Here is a 17457-nt window from a genome sequence, read left to right as displayed (position 1 = left end):
CTAGGGATGGGACATTCAGAAAAGGTCATTTTCTCATCTATTTCTGATTAAATGCTTAAAATTCTGAAGCCATGCAATGGTAGAAGAACATGTACTATTTCTAGGGAAATAGCCTAGAATTTTTCTTGTCATTTACCAAGATGACAGATTTAACATCTGATGACTCTTTCAAAAGCTCCTGACAAGACCTAGAACTTGCATGGTTCCATTTGTCTGGCCAGGATGTACTTCCAGGATTTATCCACAGTGGTTTTAGTAGAACCTTAAACTTACCATCTAAATTAATGATAAATGTTATTCCTTTCTTTAGCCATGACTAAAACCACTCCACACTATATACATTATGTTAAAGGATTTTTTTTAGCATGTGGACATATTCTGTGAAAGCTTTTTCAGTTTCATCATGCTGACAAGCTGATTCCATTAAATCACCCACCATCATCATGTTCACTTTTTCCTTCTTTTTTGAAAAGTTAGAAAACAGTGATCATCTGAGAGTTTTCAAGACATCTACTTTGGCAAAAATAAGTCTAGAAAAACATGAGTCTGTTCCTTGAAATGGAAAAAAAAAATGAGTTATGTCATTCTTTTCAGCCTTTCTCTTAAAGCTGTTCAAGATAGGAAAGAGGCTATGGTTCTCTAAAATATTTTTCCAGTAATACAAGATATTTTCTAAATGTCTTGAATATAGATCAAACTTCTCCACCTCGATGATTATTGTGTATTATTTACTATTTAAACTGGACACTGTAAGAAGTTGAATGAATGACATGAAAGGGTTTCACTCAAGAAGTTTTGCTATTTATGTGTCCTTGGATAAAATGCTATTCGATAACATTTTAGGGTCACACTGCTGTTTTGAATTAGGCAGAAACATCCCTGCTCCCTCCCAACACCGTGCTTTCTTAACTGGGAGGGAAAAACAGTCATATGATACTGCTGCTGCTGGGGCATTGACAGCAGTGAGTGGATGTGTGAAATGAGAAAAAACTGCTCAGGGTGGCACTCGTTAACTCTGTGGAGTTGTGAGTCGGTCACTTCCTGTGGGCCAACTCACACAGGAGGAACCATGCATGTGCAGATTTTCAAAATTCAAAGAAAACTGGGAACCCTGAGACTCCGGGACACACACTGATGGCCTTTGAAGACAAGAAAGGAACCCCTTTGTGTGGGGAGTCCTTTGAGCTTTCCTAGTCAGAGATGAGCAGACTTCCCTTGGAGTGTCTGGTGCAGGCCACCATCAGGCCCTGAGACTGAATCCATCATTTGAGAAAATCTTGGCAAACCTGGCGCTTCTGGGAATTTACCTCTGTTGACTATTTGTAAAAATCCTGTCTGGCTCCATTTGTTTTTCATGCGCCTTATTTTCTGGGTCCATCTTGGAAACAGCATAATTTCTTCCTGACTGTACGAGTGAGTCTTTTATATTTCCGTAAGTGGGTTTCCCGGTGTTTCCCAGCCTGCCCCAGGTTCCCTGCCTGCTGAGATCAGCTCAGCCATGTTTGGCCTGAATGATGCCCACTAGGTTGCTTAGTCTTAGCCTTTCACGCAGGTTCAAGAGCAGGCAGAAAGCATTCTCGATTCCTAGTTCTCCTTAGTAGGTGGATGAAAGGATTCAGATATTCACGAGGAACTTGCAAGGGCCAGGTTTGCTTTTTGTTTTTAAAGATTTATTTGAAAGAGTTACACAGAGAGGGAGAGGCAGAGAGAGAGGTCTTCCATCCGCTTGGTTCACTCCCCAGTTTCCCTCAACAGCTGGAGCTGCGCTGATCTGAAGCCAGGAGCTTCCTCTGAGTCTCCCACGCAGGTGCAGGGGCCCAAGGAGTTGGGCCATCTTCCACTACCCTCCCAGACCATAGCAGAGAGCTGGATAGGAAGTAGAGCAGCTGGATCTCAAACCGGCGCCCATATGGGATGCCGGCACTGCAGGCGGCGGCCTTACCCGCTACACCACAGTGCTGGCCCCTCAGGTCAGGTTTTCTAGGATGGGAAGATACTGTGAACATCTCTTTGACCTTATGAAGAGGCTACAACCAGTGGACATTAGCCAAGAAAACACAAATGACAATGCTCTCATCAAGTTTCCATGCTTTTAAACCATTGTGTTTTCTTGTGTTTCTGCCTAATTTACTCTGCTTTAGTAAAAATGAGACTTCATGGAATAAATGAACAAAAAGTCCCAATATGTTTACAACTTCTGAGAGGAAAAAATATATATGATGAATGCACATATATGTAGAATTCTTTCCCTGAAGTTGAATGACAAGTAACGTGGGCTTCTTGAGGGTAGGGAAGTAGGTAACCCTGGTAGGGAGTAGAATTGGAAAATTGGAAGAATGTAGGACAGAACCCACCATCATTCCTGATAGACACACACACACACACACATAAAATCACAGAATACTGCTCTCGTTACCTGTGAAACAAACTAAATTTGGATTTTGTAGAGGCAGTTAAGAAAATGCAAATCTCCATTAGAGGAAGTATTAAAACAATTAAATCAATACATTTTTAGAAAACTGAGAGCAAGTTGTGGTTGGGGTAGAGGGCTGACTGACAGTGTCTGTAAAGAAGCAGTGCGAGGCACTTTGTTTCTTTTTCTTCAACTGCCTGTTGATGGGAACGTGGATGTGGAAATAAGAAAGGATGGCAGGAGAGGGCAGGGTGTAAGCCCAGTGATCTCTAACAACCTATATGTTCAGTTTATTGTACCAACCACAGCTTTCTGAAATTTAAGTTTCTGGTTAGCTCAACACCTTTGCTGTTCAGTTCATTCCTGTCATTGAAACAATATAACAATGGCTACATACACCAACCATTATCTTAGTGAGGTTGTCAAAGTTAGCTTAATGGTGACTTTATTTTCCATAGTGATGCTGCACAAAATGCCTCCTTTGATAAAGGTTGCAGACCTCCATCCTCCCAACTGCTGATCACAGTGATAACCAACCTCAAGAAGTCATTAGTGTAGAGGACAACAATCTTCTATTCAACTCAGTGATGAAGAAATTGGCATAGTTTGTCTCTTTGATTTGTGTTCTTATGAAAATAATGGGTTGCAAAGTAAAACTACATTTATTTTCTATCTCCTTTTTAACCAGATCTTTACAAGTTACATTGGAACTGAGGATTTTTCCCTCTTTTTCTAACAAAGGTTGAATAACATCCAAAGGTTTTAATAGCTAAAGTCCATCTTTAGAAATAGCTTTCTTCTATAATGTACTGCCAATTTCTTATGTGTGTATTTTGACCTTCCTGCTGCCTTTGCTATGGGCTGCCTGTTGATTGGTACATGTTAGTGCTTTGCTTATAAGAGTTGGGCAATAGTTCAGTGATCCAGTCCAAATCTGGGCCATAGATAGAATGGGCTCATCTTCTATTTAAGAAATGTGGCAAACTGCTGTAAATGAACTTGGTTCAGACAAGGTCACTGGAACTGTTCATCTAGCCCTGTGTGCTGTATGTAATGGACACTTCTTCTGAGCTCCAGAGCTGCAAGGTAAATAGACAGAAAGCCGGTAACTTGCCACCCCTGTTAGAGCTGTTCCCTGAGCTGTTACTAGATTGACATTCAGAATGTACAGGGCTCTTTTTGATTGTTTAAGGGAATTTTTCCCAGATTCTCCTGATATCTTTTTAGATATTTCTGGGAATAATAGTGAATTCTTATATGTTGTTTTCTGGACTTTTTTTTCCTATTTAATTGGAAATTGTGTTTATATGCATATTCAATACAGGTTTATGAAAGATTCAGGTAAATTTGTAGACACAAAAGAATTAATTGTTAGATGTTTTGCTTTCATAGTCATTATGCTAAAACTATAGTAGATTCATGTACATTTTTCCTCATTTTGTTTGTGTCATATACATTTAGCAAATTGAATCGATTTGAAAGCTCCGTTTACTATCTTGCATTTCATAACTTACAGATTATCTGTGTTGCCTAATCCTCCCTAAGTTGTAGAATGTATTTTACTCAACTATACTATGATTCTATATAGTTTTAAGGTCAATGTTTCATAGGATTTTGTAGAATCATACAGAGCTAAATGGACTGGAGAGGTTATTGAGTTTGTCCACCTATCCAGAGGGCAGAGCTGCATTCATTCCATACAAAGTAGATGAGGATCTCTCCTGTTTTTAAAGAGCTAAGAAGAAGGAAATTTCATAAACGGCTCTTAGCAGTCTATTTGATTATTTACTACTTGCATATTTGGAATGTTCATCTTTAAGTCCTAAATTCTTCACTTGATATTTAACATCTTTTTGCCCTAGGACAAAAGTGCCAATCATTATCCTCTTTGCAAATAACTCTTCTTATAGTCCGAAACCTATAAAGACATACCTCAGCTCTTACTTCCCTAAGCTAAATTATCTCAGTTCTTAAAAAAATTTACTTTTGTTTTATAACTCTTTCTGCACCCGAGTGGCAAAGGGGACTGTTTTAAAAAGATCTGTCATATAATGCCTCTGAGAGAGACGCTGCATATTTTAATTTCACTGTGCGGCTATGGAAATAGCCACAACTTTCTCAGTATATGCTGATGGACAGAGCATTTGTGTTCATTTAACCTTGAGGTTTAAACTTGTTCCCAAAAAAGTAACTGACTCAGAGCATTGACTAGACCCAAGAATAAAGAGCATCAGTTTTCCTAATCTTAAAGCTCATCTTGCCCCCACTCCTAAAACACACTAAAATTAACTTTTCCTTGACCTCTTGCTGGTGCTATTTATTTACTGATTTAACAACTTTTTTCTATCATCTTTGTCTCCTAAAATAGACAGACAGCATTTATTCAACAAACATTGGAGTGTCATGCTGTGTTTAACACACTGTGTTAGGCTTGGGAGATTTGAGTGTGAACTGCTAGCAAAGGCTCAGAGACTAGATGTCCTCTACAAGCTCAAGGAGCAGCAGACAGGCTGTCCTAATAGATAAGAAAGAGTGCTGGAAGAAATGGAAAAAAAAAAAAAAAAACACTAATGAGATGAGTAGGCGTCAGATTGTGAAAAGTCTTGGATGCTCCTAAGCAAGTAGTTGTTGGTGACAAGGACAAAAGAAAGATTTTTCCAATCTATATTGCAGAAAGCTCTTTCAAGTTTCTGAAACACATACCTTGCCCATGGTGTCCTCTTGGTTCAGTATCTAACAGATGCTCGGGTACTAATACCTGCTTAGTTTACCTTTTGATATAAATGTAGTGCTGTAATTTTCCCCTTGTATCGTTTTTGTTTGTTTCTTTGTTTTTAAAGATTTATTTATTGACTTGAAAGGCAGAGTTACAGTGAGGCAGAGGCAGAGAGAGAGAGAAGTCTTCCATTCACCGGTTCACTCCCCAAATGGCTGCAGTGGCTGGAGCTGAGCCAATCTGAAGCCAGGAGCCAGGAGCTTCTTCCGGGTCTCCCATGTGGGTGCAGGGGCCCAAGGACTTGGGCCATCTTCTACTGCTTTCCCAGGCCACAGCAGAGAGCTGGATCGCAAGTGGAACAGCCGGTACTAGAACTGGCACCCATATGGGATGCCGGTACTGCAGTCAGGGTTTTACCTGCTGTGCCACAGCTCAGGCCTCCCTTGTATTGTTTTTAACCATTTAAGGGGACAATTTGTATAAAGACAACCTCCTATTCACACAGAACTAGACGTTTCTTCTCCCTCCTGCTGTGCCCATATTTATTCCAAAGCCCTCTGAACTAGTATGCCTTCTGTGTTTACATGCTGATGAGTTCACCTATAATAGGCACAGTCTTTTTCTACCAAATGGCATTAAGGGTATGAGCTATGAGCAACAAGCAACATTAGCACCAAATGCCTCTAACTGATTGGATCACATAATAACAGTGCCAAACCTTTTCATCAGCCTCTGAAGAATATCACTTTAATATAAATAAAAGATCCTGGTATACAGTCTGTTTGGAATCTACAAAGCTATAACTTCAGAAGTTTGAGATATGGAGGGAAAGGTAGTTTGGAATCCCAGAGTAAAGGGTCTCAGAATATCAGCATGCTGAAGAGCTGGGTCCACTTTAGAAGCAGCAAGAAACCACAAAGTCAACACCTGCCGCCCCTTTCGGCACTACTACTTTCACTTCCTTCTAGTCTTTCAGGCCTTCTACCTGTACCAATCAGGAGGGCTAGGGAGAAGTGTTAATTGTATTTTGGCAGTGTCTCAGATTGAGCATCAGTCCCAGAGCTTGTTGCTGTACTTTGGTTTTTAAATCCTCTCTCTTTGCTGACTATTACCTTACTTCGTGACAGAAATTGTTGCAGGTAGATACCCTTCAGGTTTGTTATCCTGGCATCTTAAGGAACAATCAAGCATCATTATGATTTCCTTGTCATTTGTCTCAAGGTGGATCTACAATAATACACTCTGAAAAGCTGACCTCAAAATATAAATGGCCATGTATGACGTTTGTTGTCTTCTTGATGAATGAGAAGACTTCAAGAAACTTTGGGGAGACCCCAAAGTCCTAGTGTGAGGTGCACGCATGCCATATGTAGAGATGAATAACCCTTCCACCTGAGTTTAACTTGTGAACCTTTTGCCAGGTAGAAAATAGAGAATTAAAATCTCCTAAATTCAAGATGCATAAAATGTCACTAAATCTAGCATAAAATTTCTTGAATCTGTCAGATAAAGGAAATCTTGTATCCTGAGTGAAATTGGAATATCAATTGACAGGAATCTATGAAGCTGGCACTTATTTTGAAAGACATACACATCTTAAAAATCCAGTAGTGCCTCATCCTTTGAAAGTACTGGGAGAGAGAAAAGTGTTAGGAAAATCATTAAGATAGAAATCTTCATCCTACTGTTTGGAATGACTCCCACATAAGAATTAATTACTACAGTAATTCTAGGATATTAAATGGTGTTAAAATGATATCTTTTTCCATAGAAAACAAAGCTATAAATCTATCTAGCTTCTAGAGAGAGTAGTTGAAGGAAGAAGACTGGAAAGATTAAAGGCAAGTCCAAGAGGTCATTTCTGTCCTGTTGTCACACCATTTACCCTCTTCAGCGGAAGGATAAGTGTTGAGCTTCGTTTTGTCTGAATCCCACAGCTCTGTCACTGATGCTATGGCACATTGTAAATTTCTAATTCATTTATGATGAATAGGTTCTCCCTTCTCTACTCAGTATGTTAAAAGTAACCAATTTCTTTCAGTAGGTTATAATTATTTGGTTTTTTTTTACTTCACCATATTTTTTTATTAGAATTAGTATCAGTCTTTGTCTTGTGAATCTCGTGTACAGAAAGGCCCTTGGACAATAGTGTTGCCTGGTTGGGAGTTAGTCAAGAAGAATGAAGAGTCTGACAACCCGGATTCTGTTTTTAACCCAGCCAGATACCTCAGCTGGCAAGTGGCTCAGCTTCCTCACCATAAAATGGGTATAATAATAGCTTTCCTTACCACTGTGAAATATTTAGAATGCAAATCAAGCCAAACCTTTCTCCTTCCAAAGAGAATCTTAAACTAGCCTGCATAATCCTGAATGAGCCCAGATTTCAAGGGGAAACAAAAAGTGGGAAACACCTAGAGGTAGTGTAATTTAGTGGTTCAAAATAAGTAGACTTTGGCATGGCACCAACTCAGTCAGATGCCAGCAGCTGTGTGATTTGGGGTAAGGCTCCTCATTTCTCAAACTCCCTGTTTTCTCTCGTAAATTGGAAGTAGCCGTATTTTCTCTTGTTGGGAGGATTAAATAACACACTGTTAACACGGCTTCTCCAGCTCTTCCACTTGGGTGATCCTCAGTTAGCCAGTGATCCAGCCCTGAGGCTGCCTGTGGAGATGGGCCTGCAGTTGGCTGCCACAAACAAGACTTTTCAGTGAAGGCTCAGATTTCACCCCAAAAATACACATTTTGTTTTCTCTCCTCAGAGCTTTCTTGTCTATTTCACAAAACTGGAAGTTCCACGAGGCCAAGAACTGTATCTGTTGTGTGTCTCCCAGAATATCCAAGAAATAGACACCGAGTCCATACCAACAAGTTTAAATTACTCATAAGGAAAATTGTCACTCCAGGAAGACAGCCGTGTTTTTATTATTTTTTTTTTTGTGGCTTTGCATACTCTCTCTTACATGGCTCCACATCCCTGAGTATACCTATATCCCTGCATTTGTTTAGCAAGATGCCAGAAACCACAAAGAGTAGGTCTTACTGTTGTGTCATTTCTCTGCTCCACACTCCTCCAGCCTGTTGTGGCTAAGGCTTTATGGAATCTTTATAGAGGACCTGGGAGGTGGGAGTCTGCAAGGGCTTTAAAGAAGCCCACATGTCTCTGGCCCCACACCCTCACCCACTTAGAGTTCTTTTTTTTTTTTTTTTATCTATATTTTCTCTACTGCTGGCTTCAGTTTACAGTATTTTGCTAAAACTTCTCAGAGGCAATGACCTGTGGATAGGATTGAGAGGTGGTTTTCACCTCTTCCCCGGGCTGAGGGTGACTCACCTGCAGTTCCTGAGTGGCCTGCATGGATTCTGGAAGCTTTTTGGAACTTGGTATTTGGAAAGGAGTTCTCCTAGGGATCTGTATCACCTGAAAAAGTTCAGATCCACTGCCCTAGAACATTATGTAAATTGAAATTAGAACTGATTAATCTTTACAGTTACAATTAATAATACTTTCCATTCCTTGGAGATTGACACATTATAATGATTTCTACTCAGAAATCATAAAACTGGGATTAGACTTCACCACCACTCAGCCCCTCCTTTCTCTCTCCTGATGCCCCCCAGCCAGGTTTTGATGTCCTGAATTATTTAGCCTTTACAGTTTTAAATTCTTTTGCTTTGAACCTAGCATGCAAATATTTTTATTCTAGCACAAAACTATTATATATAATTCTTTGCATTTCAGATAAAAACAACTTGTAGACACATGAAGTGAAAATCACTTAAGTGGAAAAAGGGCACATATTGATAAAATAGCTATTTGAATTGAAGAAAAATAAATCTATGTAGATTAATACATGGCCTCAAAATTGCATAGCAGATTGTAATTCAATCAAGAAGTAGGGTTTTTTTTAATGTTTATGAACATTTGTGAACTGTACAAAAACTCTGAAATTAAATTTTTAGCTGTGCTATTAAATTTGGAATCAGTTTTACTAGGTATATTTTGGTTGTTGTTTATATATAAGGACAACAATTCAGTTAAACCAATACAATCTCCAATTTCACTTGGCTTTACTTTTGTCTTCGACTGCAACATACCCTATGATTTTTCTCTCCATCTTGGATTCCTGTCATTGACAGCCTGCATGTCATTTGACATCCAGGAAACATAGTTTTTCATTCCAGACCTTGGATATATTAGTCAATCTGGGTACAATTTACATCGATCTCTTTTGATCACATCAAAAATTTAATTTTGACTAATTTTTACAAATAAATTCTCCTTAAAGTTTAGAAAGGAAAGTTATGTGCTAGCTATAACAACATAAACACTATGGTTTTGGAAGACCACACTAGAAAATTATTGGGTTTATAACATGCAACAGAAATATTTAACAAACAAAGTGATAATTATATTTTCTCCTTTTCCTCAAAGGTGAGTAAAAAAATAAGCTCATAGTAGGGATGGGAGGGTGTGAAAAGGAAGAAAGGAAAAAAAGGAAAAGGTAAGAAAAGACACAAAGAGAACACTAAAATGTAGCAAAACTTACAGCTTTAAAGACTGAATACTACTTGATTTTTAAAATATTTTTTATATTTCAAATTTGTAGGTATTTCAATAAATCACATATAATCTAATTATCCTCTTGAAAAATTTCATTAAATTCATCTATTTTGTGGAAGAGTTTGACAATGCTGGAGACCCCCAATCTCTCATTGTGTTCTTGTGCATTGTGATCCAGGCTACAAACTCTCATCTTCTCTCTTCCTGTCCAGGGAGGGCGTCGTCCATGACCCCTGCCTGTGCCTGGCAGAGTTTCACATTGACCACACAGAAGAAACCATTTGCTTAGATAAATCTCTGTCATGGTGCATTTGTCCACAAAACTTTCTGGGACTTGAGATCTCTATAATTGCTAGTTTTTTGCTTTAGCCTTTTTCACAGCAGTTATTTAATCAGGTTCTTCTGCTTGATCTCCTGTAATAAAATTTGTTTTGCACTCTTCTGGAGGCCTTGTTTGAAGTGGTTAAAAAATCATGATGTCAGAAAGACAAGTATCCAATCAGCATATATTAAATTCTTGATGTGTTTTCATGGAGCCAAGGTGGGGGGCCTGCTTTGTTTTCTCAGCATCCTTGTTTGGTTTATTAATTTCTTGTGCATCTTCTATTACTTCCATGTTATCCTTCTATATAAGAGAAGCTATCCCATCCCAGGTTGTTTGCCTTGTACTTTGAGATTGCAAATGAATTAGTTTTTAAACATAGGATGAGAAACTGCTAAAAAGCAACTCCCGCAAAACCTGACATTTTCATCATTAGAGATGTGTGTGGAGGGGGAGAGATACTTTAGGTTAAAATCACTTGATGAGATTATTTCCTACCATACAGAGACATTCCTAGGCTGGTGAGAAAGCATGGAAGAGGCAGTGTCCAAAAGGGAAGCCAAAGCACTGAGGCAGACGTGGCCACGTTATACTCAATGTTAGCAATGCACAGCTACACATGTTGAATTTGGGGGTCTTGTGAGCATGAAGCATACTAAATTTACCCTTAAGAGAGCCAGAGTTTACCAGGGCTTGACTTATCTTTCTCAAAGTAGCTAAAGTCAGTAATGTACTATATAGAGTAATGCTTTTAGCTATCCTAATCAGTGCTGCCCAACCGAACTTTCAGCGATGCTAAATATGTCCTATTGTCTGTGCTGTCCATTAGCCATTAGCCACGTGTGGCTCTGGAACACTTGAAATATGGTTAGTGTGACTGAGAAGCTAAACATGCAGTTTTTAATTAAATGTTTAAGCATTTAGATTTAAATAGACAAATGTGGCTAGTGGCTATTATACGGAATAGTAGAACAGCTCTAGAAAATTTCTGTATGATACAGATCAGAATGAAATCAATAAAGGAAGATCTTGCCACTCCTTGTACTGGGAAACGCTATGCTGGTCATCATAGCAGCGGAATCACACCTTTGGAAAAATTTTCAATCCAGATCTCCTTTATTTAGGGGCTACAGATGACAAAGTGGACTCGGTGTAGAAAGAACCAATCCCATTTGTACTCCGATTTGCTTTCCTTCTCCCCACTGTAGTGTCAGATTTGTTTCTGATTCCTTGTTTTTTCTTTGATTTACAGTTCCTTGACCAGCAGTTGGTGGCCTGTCCCTTCTCTTTATGTAAGTAAAAATGGTTTCTTTACATTTTCAAAAGGTGTCAGATTTGGGAAATTTTGGTCTTTGTTGGCGTTTTTAGTAGGCATTGTTGTGGTTTCTGGCGCTGCTATCGTGTGCATTAGTTTCTTTCGTGTTTCGAGTTGCTGCTGTTGGTGTAGCAGTGAGTTGCCCTCCAGGGGGAGGCTGGAAAGACCCGCGGCCCGAGCACTGCACCTTTATAAAGACGGCCCTTCACTTGGCTGCAGCTGCTGTTTGCAGAAGTCACTGCTCTTCGAAACCGCAGCCTGCATTCTTCAGTTAGACACCAGCAACAGTTGGGCTTTTGCTCCACTGAGCATCAATGAGCAATTATTTATTCTTCAGTTATGCACCCATCCTTAGGGCCAATGGTTTGTAACTTCAGCTCTTAGATCGGAGCTTTCTTTTATTGACAAAATTTCTAATATCCTTTTACCATGAAGTACAACACTGAAAAGTAAATAAGCTAAAATTTGTGTAAAAATTATAAATAGTCTGGGGGAAAAAAAGAAATATAGGATTCATGTGTACCAAGAGGTTTAGAGAAGGAATTTTTTTTTTAAAGAAAAGATGGAAAGACATTTAGGAAAAAGTAATAAATGCTTTCAGATTAATAAAAAAGAAACAGAACATTTATTAGTAAAACCCAAACTAGTCCAAAGTGAGTGGGTTTGGGTAAATTTTACTCTAAGCTGCTTGAATGAGGGTCTGGGGCAGTGAACCCAAGTAATCAAAGTCGCTGTAAGAGAGTGCCTGCAGGTAGTGATTGTCACCTAATGTGCTCAACAATGGTCGGCCTCCTCGTGGTCATATCTCACCATGTGGTAGGGGCTGTCCCTGTGTACAGCAGCATCTGACTACACTGACTTCTTGGGCTGGCATGGTCTGCACAGAAAGGAGGTTCCCACCAACATTTCCTAGAAGCCAGTGGCAGATAGATTTAGGGGAGCAGAATCCCCCAAGGATGCTAAAGCTCAAGTCTGACATGACATTGTATTTGACAGAGGAGGGAGACTGATTAAACTCCCCAAAGACTGCTGTGTATCATGCATTTATATAACAGAGATAGGTCCTGCTTGCCCCCAACAAGTCTCTTTATTCCCTATTCTCAGAGCTTATAGAGCAGATCTGTGAACGCTGTGGAGGATGTCAATGTGGGTGCTTATGGCTACCACTTTACATCCCACACCCCTCCCTCAGTCACCTAGCACTGCGTATTTCCAGTCCTCTGACTGGCAAATCATTTCTGTTACAGTTCTTTTGTGTAAAAACAGTTCACATAATAGCTCTGTGTTAGACAAGACATTAATCCTCACATCACCGGGATGAGTCAGCACAGTGCACTCCTGCCCGCGTGGCTCAGCTATTATGACGTCAGCGCTATAGGGCGCGCCTCAGACACAAGCAGTACAGGGGACTGTGTCACTGATTAGAAATCGAGGGGGAGACCTTCGAGATAAAAAAAAAAAAAAAAACATAATTGAATGGCTGTCTCTGGCTCATAGCAAAGTGTGACACTGATTCTATGCTATACTAACCACCAGTCAGGCAGTGTCCAGGAAAATCCAGTGTTTTACCCAGTGATAAGGCTGGGAGAAAGTCCTGGAGTGAGCTGATAGTCCATTCAAGTCCTCATGACCTCATCCCTCCCCTGGGCCAGGCTTCATGCTTGCTTGGATTGTTCCAAATCCTGAGGCTGCCCATATGTCAGCAGGGTGACAGGGCCTATGACAGCACTACTGTCCTCAAGCGCCCCATGGACACAGCTGATGGCTCTAGGGTGGTGCCCCTGAGACCCATCAAAAGGAAAAGAAAAGTTCCTTGGGAACAAATCAGAACATTATCTCCCCAGTGCTTCGAGCTCCAAGAAGCTCTTTAATGGTCTCCTCTAGACAGGTGCAAAATTCAACCCATCCGACCTTCTGTCTTTGGTACTGCATTTAGTCCAATGTCCCAATCTGGATTTGACCCAGATTTCAATAGGAACTGAATAGCTGCCAGGCATTCCCCCGAGTTTTTCTGTTCCATTCCTCTTTAGCAGAAACAAAGAGGAGCCCTCCATCACCTGCCACGTTGCTTTAAAGCAAGAGGCACAGACTTGCCCTATTTGGGAAACTTACTTCTTATAAGTGAGGCCTCTCTGTACTTCAGACTTAGTGTTGAAAATAAATGTTGATCAGGGTGATAGTTGGCTGCCTTAGTGACATTCTCAGTTAAAAAGAAGTTCCTCTATGACAGCACCCAACACTCACTCTTACCCTCACCCTAGCCAATTGCCAGCCCTTGTGAGGACCGTGCCTTACTGCTGGGATCGTCGGCCCTATGAGATTACTCATAGTTTCCTAACATGCTTATAGTAGCTGGGACTACTGCTTGGCTTAGTTTTGGACAGTTATTGGGCACAGCTCATCATATAGTTTTTAATCAACATTTATGAAAAGCGAGTTACTATGCTTAGTTCTGCTAACTCGAAGATAAATTAGAAATACTGCCTTTTGTTATGAATTGCACAGTCTGATAGGGGAGATAAATAAGGGACTAAAACTGTACCATGTGATAGGCACTGGAATGCAGGTTTATACAAGACGTATTGAGGAGAAAGAGAGGAGTGTGCCTGCTCACATGTGGAGAGTTGCCCATGCAATGTTTTAGAGTTGAAAGGATGAACTGCAACATACCAGGCTGATACAGAAGAGGAGGAAGAAAAGGGGACCATAGTCAAGAAAAATGCAGAAGTCTCTTTCACCCATGTGAGAAACCTGGATTGAGTTCTCAGCTTCTGGCTTCAGCCCCGATTATTGGCAGGCACTGGGAAGTGAACCAGCATATGGGAACTCTCTCTTGATCTCTTTGCCTCTCAAACTAAAAAGCAAACAAGAAAATTCAAGAGACACCAAGTGGCAGCCAGATAGAGGAGCTAAGTAGTTTGGTGGCTAGAGCATGGTAGTCAAAAGAGGAAGTGCGAGAGATGGGGTCGGAGCAGACCACAGAGGACGGTATATGCCATGCAAAGGAGATAGGACCTGCTGCAGCAGAATCAAGGAGGCTTTGAAGAATTTTAAGCAGATTTATAATTTAGAAGGAGTGTTCTGGTGACAGTAGAGATGACTGGCTGAGAATAGAAACACGAGTCCAGAGGTGAAAACCAAGGGCCTGAGCTGTGCGGTAGGGATGGAATGGAGAGGAGAAGCTATTTGGTAGTGTTGTCATAGGCATTAACATTTGCATAATTCTAGCGTATCTTGGTTAACTGCGTAATCCTTGCCCTCTAGGAGAAAGGCAGATATTTTGTGTGGAGCCAAATTTCAGACCAAAATACTTCCTCATGGGAGCCTCACTGGAGACTTCAATTTGAATCTGACCTCAGTCTGAGCTGCTGTCCCCTGGTCTCTGAGGGTGGGGTGGGGTGGGGCTGTGTGTCTCCTTCTGCCCATGGAGGGCAGGGGGAAAGAGGAGGGCAGGTAAGGAGAAGACATTCGTTGTGTCCTGCTTTTCTCTTCTTTCACCTGGAAATGAAACTGTTTCGTAATAATATCCCCCTAAAGTCAATCAATGCCCCAATTTCCTATCATTTTCCCATTGCTGCCTTTTTCTAAGCAGAATTTCCAAGCCATTGAACTGAATTGCAACTTATGCACAGCCGGGTGTTGAAACAATTCAGTATATTCATTCCTTCTCTCTGAATTAGAGTTCACCATAAGTGTGCTTTTCTCTTGTTCACTTTGGGCTGCCAGGACAGTTTAAAGGAAAATTTCAGCAGCTTATGTCTCATGTACCCTGTTCTCGTTTGCAAATGGTAGGATGTGCGTGGGTGTGTTTAACTCTTCTCTATATTGCTTTCTGGAGAAAGGTTTGAGAAGATGAACAAGACAAGGAGCAGAGACCTATTGAAAGCCCAGGTCCCCCAGTGACCTGAGTGTGGAACGTAGGCTGGTGATCAGATGGTCAATTATGTGTTTGTCAAAACACAGTGGGCTGCATTCCAGACTGCCAGCTTTAGAGGCCCAGCTTCTGCCAACCAAATGTCATCTGGGAACATGCAACACTGGGCACTGTGAAGGAGTTTGAAATAGACCATGCCACAGCCAACCTACTGCCAGTCTTATAGCACCAATATGGCATGCACAGCCGGGCCCCATGTTTCAGAGCTCAGGAATTCACTGTGCTAAATTCAAGAGGTCAGATGGGTTCATGTTTTCAAAGCCTATGTTCTCTGCTTTGAACACTGTGACTTGCTCCTCAGCAATTTCCAAAAGATTTTTCCAGTCACATCTCTGTGGAAACCACGCTTTTTGTGATGGTTATGAGAGCCTTGTGAATGTCCCAGAGAAGAGGGGGGAAAAAAATAAACTTGCTTTGACAATGACTGTGATTCCAACAGAGGGATTCCAGCTCTGGGGAAATTACATTAAAGGTGCATAGCTTTTTAAAATATCAGGAACCACCTTGGCAACTTATAAAAAGCAGAAGGGCTTTGCCTATTTTATAAAGTGATTTGCATATACCTGCATAAATAATGTCCCCACCTGTACTTTTATGCATTTAGGTTGAATAAATTAAATTCAGTGATCTTTAAAATATTCACTGTCTTTCATTGCTCAGACACCAGTTTCAGGACTCTTGTTCCTCATTGTTTTCCTGTGGTAGTAGTGTTTTCCTTTTTTTTTTCCCTGTGGTCTTTGGACTAATTCAGAAAATCAAAACACTCTGCAGACCAATATACCATAATCAGGAACGTTATCTCCCTCAGCTGGCATTTCTCTTAGCCTTTCTAACTGTCAGACCATGCATTGCATGTATTTTTCATAAGGGAAAGTTGGAAAATACACGTAAATACAGAACACAATAGGATTAAGCTGCACTACTTACACGTAAGTCACAATTTGGGTGGATGCACACACCTCAGGGATACTCTCATAGTACCCTTTCCTTTCTTCTGCAATTGCCACGAGCTCCTTCAGGGACCATCTAGTTACTACTAGTTAAAACACCCATAACTCAAATTGGAGTGCCTGGGTTTGAGTCCCTGCTCTAGCTCCTGATTCCAGTTTCCTGGTAATGCATACCACGGGAGGCAATGACGATAGCTCTAGTATTTGGGCTCCTGACAACCATGTGGGAGACCTGGATTGAGCTGTGTGTGTGTGTGTGTGTGTCTGCCTCTCAAATAAGTAAATTTTTAAATTTTTTAAGAAACATAAATATAAGACATAGCACTTGTTTGCTTTTAAGGAACCTGATAGTATAATAAATGACTAACTTCCAAAATGAATGATACAAATCCAGGAAGCACTACAAGATTTCATTCATAAGCCTTGAGGGCTGGAAATTTCATGTAAAATACGGTTCAGCTGGGTATTGAAAAATTGGTCCAATGTAAAAAGGATGAAAAATAAGATAGTGATATTCTAAGAAAAAGCACCCACCTAAGCATTGGGATCTTTGAGGAGGTCCTTAAATACCACCACTCTCGCCAACCTAGATTCAAAACCTATTGAAAATAAGGCAAAAGAGCCCAGAGCTGGGGAACCGCCATTTTTGATAAACGTCTGCTGAAGAATGTAGCTTATGTGAGAAGTAAAATGGGCTTGCTGAGTCCCTGGTCTTCACTCAAAACTTTAGAAAAGCCCACCCAAAAGAAACTATTTTGCATCCATCATAAGAGCAACACTTATTCAAGGTCAGTAACTCCCACTACTATTAGTAGAAAAAGAAAAGAGAAAGAGGCTGTTTCTGCAGTCAGATCTGGGATAGCTTGTTCTGCTTGGTTGAGAAATGTTGGACCAATGGCTGTCTCACCAACAAGATGACTCACCTCTATGGGGAGGTACAGATATAACAAATGAGGCAAGAGATAGGAGTGTCTTGAAAATTTCACTCTGGACATGAGGAGTAAGAAAACAGCATTCTTATCAACACAAACATGAATAACCTTGGAACCAATAGCAGAAGACTACTAATGCACACCTTGAGAGGCAGCAGGTGATGGCTTAAGAACTTGGATCCCTGCCACTCATGTGGGAGACCCAAATTGGGTTCCTGGCTACTGGCTTCAGGCTGGCCCATCCCTGGCTATTTCAAACAGATGGAGATTGAACCAGTTAATGGAAGATCTCTGTCTGTCTATCTATCTCTTTA

The 17457-nt window shown here is 40.6% G+C and overlaps 1 protein-coding gene across 3 annotated transcripts in view; it reads left to right on the top strand.

Annotated features, from left to right (window-relative positions):
* ZBTB20 (zinc finger and BTB domain containing 20) overlaps positions 1-17457 on the top strand; it is an 891896-nt gene that overhangs the window by 711451 nt on the left and 162988 nt on the right. For all 3 annotated transcript variants that reach the window (XR_009867653.1, XM_062208447.1, XM_062208455.1), the window contains one exon: positions 11265-11304. The gene's annotated coding sequence lies outside the window, so the exon portion shown is untranslated. The remainder of the gene's footprint in view (positions 1-11264; positions 11305-17457) is intronic.

The sequence above is a fragment of the Lepus europaeus genome, chromosome 2 (assembly GCF_033115175.1).
Source record: "Lepus europaeus isolate LE1 chromosome 2, mLepTim1.pri, whole genome shotgun sequence".
Classification (NCBI taxonomy): domain Eukaryota; kingdom Metazoa; phylum Chordata; class Mammalia; order Lagomorpha; family Leporidae; genus Lepus; species Lepus europaeus.
Note: the sequence above shows the minus strand (reverse complement) of the source record. Positions and strands in the feature narration are given on the sequence as shown.